The sequence below is a fragment of the Zingiber officinale genome, chromosome 6B (genome assembly GCF_018446385.1).
Source record: "Zingiber officinale cultivar Zhangliang chromosome 6B, Zo_v1.1, whole genome shotgun sequence".
In the NCBI taxonomy this organism is placed as follows: Eukaryota; Viridiplantae; Streptophyta; class Magnoliopsida; order Zingiberales; family Zingiberaceae; genus Zingiber; species Zingiber officinale.
In genome coordinates this window covers 118763892-118770254 of record NC_055996.1, presented here as the reverse complement: position 1 = coordinate 118770254, position 6363 = coordinate 118763892, and positions in this window count along the sequence as shown.

The following is a 6363-nucleotide window of genomic DNA, read 5'->3' as shown; positions in this document are numbered from 1 at the left end:
AACAACATCCAGGTCAGACTGTATCAACACATAGGAGCTCCCACTTTCTTTGTTCGAGGTTAATATTGTACCCACATGACTCAATCAGACCATAGCTCTTGTGCACAGTCAGCGGTTAAACCTTCTGTCAGTCCGGGTTCTGATACCAATTGTTGGATCGAGACGCGCTAGAGGGGGGTGAATAGCGCTCGTGGCTATTTCATTCGATTATCGGAATCGTAAAAAGCGTAATAGTTAATGCAGCGGAATAAAAACAAACATACAAAGACGCAAGAGATTTTTACTTCGTTCGGAGCCTTGATCGACTTCTACTCGAAGGCCCGCGATCCTTGATCGCTTTGCGTGGGCAACAACTATAAGCTCGATAAAAGGATTACAAGATGAAGTACAAGTAAATGCAAAAACTAATTATACCGATGACAAGAATAGAATCAAGGAGCTTCAGGTCGTCGTAAACTTGTAGCAGCACTTTCGGGCGACTTTTAGAGCAGCACGTTGGAGACAGAAGACTTGGAAATTGTTGATTTGAGCTGCTGGTCGAGATCCCTTATAAAGGGTGTTCAAGGCGCCTTCTACTATTCACCAAGGCACCTTGAATGAGCCGAGTCAGCCGCGGTGATAAGTGCTGAACTGGTCGAACCTTATCAGGTTCAAGGCGCCTCCAACCTCTCCAAGGCGCCTTCATCAAGCTGTCCAAGGCGCCTTGGCTTCCTTCAAGGCACCTCCAAGCTTGCTTCGCAGCCAGTTCAGGTTTTGCACCCGAGGCGCCTCCAAGCTCCATGGAGGCGTCTCGGACACTGTTCATCCGAGGTTAATCTTTGCTCTTTGGTCCCTGCAAGATACATTAGTCCCAAATATACCCTGCAACACAAAGTTAACACATAAAACATAATAGTTGTGATAATGACAGTCTCCGGACTGTCCGAGTCTGACTTCGGATTTCCGACCAGAACCCTAGGTCGACCCGACGCCTACTGTTCCCTCTACGGGGAACGCGTCCTCACCTACTCCACTCAGGAGATTTACCTGTTGCCAGTGCGATCCTCCAGATCGACTGGACTTTTGCTCAGCACTCGACGCTTCCGAACTTTCTGCTGGGCATCCGCTTCCCGGCTAGTCCAGTCTTTCACCTGGTTCGCGACACTAGGACTTTCCACCTAGGGTTACCACCCCCTAGGACTTTTGCCTGAAGCCATCGACCTGCCAAGACTTTCCGCATAGGGTTACCACCCCTTATGACCTAGGGTTACCACCCCCTAGGGTTTTTTCCTTTGCCTAACCGCAGCTAGGACTTTCCTGAAACACTCAATCAGACTTGTTAGATCACAAAACATCTTAACTTTGAATCCTTTGCCATTATCAAAACACGAGTTCGATCGTTGGATGCTTCCTGCATCAACAGCCGACCCTAGCAAGGATGGGCCCCAACCCTTAAGGATGAGGGGAGGGGCGCCGACCCTAGCTTGGGAAGAATGGTGCCGACCCTAGTTGGAGGTGAATGTGGCACCGACCACCAAGGAGGAAGAGGGGAGGTGAGGGGCGCCGACCACAAGGAGAAGGATGTGTGCCGCCGGCCCTAGGAGGAGAGAATTGAATTGTGGAATTAGGAAAAATTAGGTTTTAGGGGCCACCACCTACTCCTTTTTATAGGCTTGTCGTCGGTTACAAAGAAAGAAAAATTAACAAAATTCTATTAAGAAAAATTCTCTCTTTCTATAACCGAATTCTGTTTAAAAAAAATCTCTCTTTTTATAACCAAGTTAAACCAAACCAAGTTATGGATGGGCAAATGCGAGGTTTTATATAGAGGCTACAACAGGGAGCTAAAGGAGGAATTGGTTTAGGCCTCCTGATGGGCTTGGGCTTCCTGTGTTCAGCCTGAACACCCAACCCAAGTCCATCAATAATAACTCATATCACTAAAGGGTTATTATTGAACTACCGCACCAATCCCATATTACAATATGGTGTCCTTCTTATCATGAGTGCGGTAATCTCCCCGTATTTAAGATATCGTATGTCAGTTAATTAATTGAGTTATTGATAACCCAATTAATTAACTGTAACGATTCGTCCCTTTGGCCTCTTGGGCGGCCCTTGTGGCGGCCCAACTGGCGGCCCTTATGTCGTCGGCCCATTTAACGACCTCTCATGTCGTCGACCGACGACCTTTGGCCGTGCCGTTACTCACTAGGACTTTCTGTTGGTTGCTACTCGGAAAACCTAGAGGTTACACTGTACAAAAATTTTGTACAAAGGTCTGAACCTTTTTCTAGCTACCATGTGTTCTTTTAAAATTAAATTTTGGATCGCCTGCGGAACTTAACACGTTTGATCCAAAACTTAATCTATTTGTTCTTTTAGGTTTTGACTTCGATCTCCTGCGGAACTTAACACGTTCGACCCAAGTCACCTTAAGTTATTAATTTCATTAAATATTAATTTCCATAATTGGTTCCCAGTACTGACGTGGCGAGGCACATGGCCTTCTTGGATATAGGAGCAACCACCACCGACTAGACAAAACCTTTTATGGAAAGCTAATATTTAATTTCCTAAAATAACTTTAGGTTAACCGAAAAGAACAATCAAATCACAAGGAAAAGAAAAACAAAAGAACACTATATCAAAAACAAATTCGAAACTCTAGAATCGTATGCCTCTTGTATTTAGTATTATTTCCAAAAATAACTAGTATGATGCGGAAAGAAAAAATACTAGTTATACCTTTTAGAAAAACCTCTTGATCTTCTACCGTATTCCTCTTCTAACCTCGGACGTTGTGTGGGCAACGATCTTCCGAGATGAGAAACCACCAAAGCACCTTCTCCTTTCTTCAAATTTCGGCCAAGCACAAAGCTTCCAAAAGATGAAGATCTTTTCCACCAACCAAGCTCCAAGGGATGTAGGCTTTCTCTCCTTCTTCCTCAAGCTAGATCCGGCCACCAATTAAAAGTCCATAAGCATGAAGAGGTTCGGCCACAAAAAGAAGAAGAAGAGAAGAAGGAAGGGCCGACCACACTACCAAGGAAAAGAGGAAGAAAAATAGAATAGAGTCGTTCACTTTGAAGCCTCCTCTACCCCCTCTTTTATAATCCTTGGTCTTGACAAATAAGAAAAATTTTAATAAAAATTTTCTTAATTCTTTTTCCATTGAAAAGAAAAATTATTTAATTAAAAATAATTTTCTTTTTCAAATACAAAGGCCGGCCACCTCAAGCCTCAAATATAGGAAAGTTTTAATTAAAACAAGAATTAAAACTTCCTAATTTGTTTCCGAAAATTTATAAAAATTTCTTCAATAATTTAATCCCTTCATGATTGGTTTATAAAAAGGAAATTTAATAAATTAAAATCTTTCTTTTAAACATGTGGATAAGAAGAAAATTATCTCTAAAAATTAAAATCTCTTTTAATCTACAAATAAGGAAAGATATCAAATCTTTTCTTAATCTTTTGTAGAAACTAATAAAAGAGAATTATTAATTTTTTAAACTTTCTTTTGAATCATGAACATGGTTAAAAAGGAAAGTTTTTACCAAAATTAAAACCAACCTTTTAATCTACAAATAAGAAAAGAGATTTAACTCTTCTCTTAATCTTTTGTAGAATCTTATAAAAGGAAATATTTAAATTTTTAAACTCTCTTTTAAAACATGTTATCCACATAAGAAAATTTTTAAAAAAATAAAAATCCTTTTTATTTTAATTTGGGCCGGCCACACCAAGCTTGAACCCAAGCTAGGGCCGGCCACCTTGAAGCACCCATGAACCCAACTTTGGCCGGCCCTAGCTTGGTCTCCAAGCTAGCTTGGTCTCCAAGCTAGCTTGGCCGGCCCCTTATGGGATGGGTAAGAAGGTGGGTTTAGGTGGGTATAGTACTCTATAATTAAGAGGCTACGATAGGGACCGAGAGGAGGAATTAGTTTTGGTCTCCCGATAAAATTAAGCATCCCGTGTTCGCCCCGAACACACAACTTAATTTTATCAATAATAATTCATTCCACTAAAGAACTATTATTGAACTACCGCACCAATCTCAAATTACATTTTGGGCTCCTTCTTATTATGAGTGTGTCAGTCTCCCTGTGTTTAAGATAACAAATGTCCACTAATTAAGTAAGTTACTGACAACTCACTTAATTAATATCTAGCTCCAAGAGTAGTACCACTCAACCTTATTGTCATGTGCTTGTGAGCTCCTCTTGGGGACATTCTCAACCTAGATTACTAGGACACAGTTTCCTTCTATAATCAACAACACACACTATAAGTGATATCATTTCCCAACCTATCGGGCTTATTGATTCATCGAACTAAATCTCACCCATTGATAAATTAAAGAAATAAATATCAAATATATGTGCTTGTTATTATATTAGGATTAAGAGCACACACTTCCATAATAACTGAGGTCTTTGTTCCTTTATAAAGTCAGTATAAAAGAAACGACCTCTAATGGTCCTACTCAATACACTCTAAGTGTACTAGTGTAATTATATAGTTAAGATAAACTAATACCTAATTACACTACGACCTTCCAATGGTTTGTTCCTTTCCATCATGGTCGTGAGCTACTGTTTATAATTTATAAGGTACTGATAACATGATCCTCTGTGTGTGACACCACACACCATGTTATCTACAATATAAATTAATTGAACAACTACATTTATCATAAATATAGACATCTGACCAATGTGATTCTTATTTCTAGATAAATGTTTATACCAAAAGCTAGGCTTTTAGTATACACTCTAACAATCTTCCACCTATACTAAAAGACTAAGCTGTCATATCTGCTGTCATACATCTGATTTCCATGCCTTTCAAAAAAACTCTTGCCTTAAGGACCTTAGGTTATCATCTGATGCAATCTAGGCGGCAACAACTTCTCCTCGTTATACAATTTCTCGTATTGGGTAGTACTTGCACTCTATTGTGTTTACTTGCCTTATAGACTCATGGTTTCTTCGAGTTTGCTACTGCACCATTATTATTACAATAAATTGTAATAATCTTTGGACAAACTAGAAATAATATCTAAGTCTATCTTGAGGTTATTAAGTCATTCAGCTTTTATGGCTACCTCAGAGGCTTGCCATATACTCAGCTTCTATGGTGGAGTCCAGAAAAATACCTATGCTTATCACTCTTCCATAGTTATGACTTTTCCTCCTAAAGTAAACATAAAACCCCGAGGTTGACTTATTATTGTTCCTATCCGATTGGAAGTCAAAATCCATGTAACCCACAAGAACCAAATTAACTGCCTTGTGAGCTAGCATATAATCTCTAGTACCTCTAAGGCACTTCAATATATGCTTTACTGCAGTCCACTGTCCTTGTCTAGGGTTACTTTGATATCTGCTAACTATGCCCTTGGCAAAACAGATTTCTGATCTCGTGCATAGCATACATTAGCCGTAGCATAAAGAACTGCCTTTATTTCCTTTATCTCCTTTGATGTCTACAGAGACATATCTTTAGATAAAGTTACTCCATCCTGAAAAGGTAAGAAACCTTTCTTGGAGTTTTGCATGCTTAAAACGAGCAAGGATTTTTCCGATGTATGAAGCTTGGGATAAGTAAAATATTCTTTTCTTGCGATCCCTTATTACTTTGATCTCAAGAATATATACATTCTCCCAAGTCCTTTATATCGAATTATTTGGACAACCATACCCCTACTTCTGACAACATTTTGATATTGTTTCCAACTACCAAAAATGCTATCTACGTATAGTACAAGAAATACCACCACGTTTCCATCACACCTTTTGTATACACAAGACTTATCCGTTTACTCAATAAATCCATAGGTCTAGATTACTTTGATAAACCGGATATTCCAAGACCTTGAAGCTTTGCCTCAGTCCATAGACTGACTGAGCTTGCACACAAGATGCTCTTAGCCCTTTACAATGAACCCTTCTGGTTGCTTTATATGGATGCTTTCATCAAGACTTCCATTAAGGAATGCTGTCTTGACATCCACTTGCCAAATAGATAAAAGAATCCGGATAGACTTAAGCATGGCTACTAGTGAAAAAGTTTTCTTTTTCATCTAGCCTTGCTTTTGAAAGTTTCTACCTTCCTGTCTATCCCTCTTTTCCTATTATAGACCTTTTTACACCCAAAGGCTTTTACACCATTTGGTGTTTCTACAAGCTTCCAGATTTTATTAGAATACATATATTCTAATTCTATTATTTATTACTCTTTGCCAAGATGTTGCATCTTTATCTTGGAGTGTTTCGTCATATGTCCGGAGATCAGGTTCATGTCCTCCAGGGATCGAGTCCAAAAAACTCTCCCAAAACATGAATCCTTTTAGGTTGCCTAACAACCCTCCCACTACGA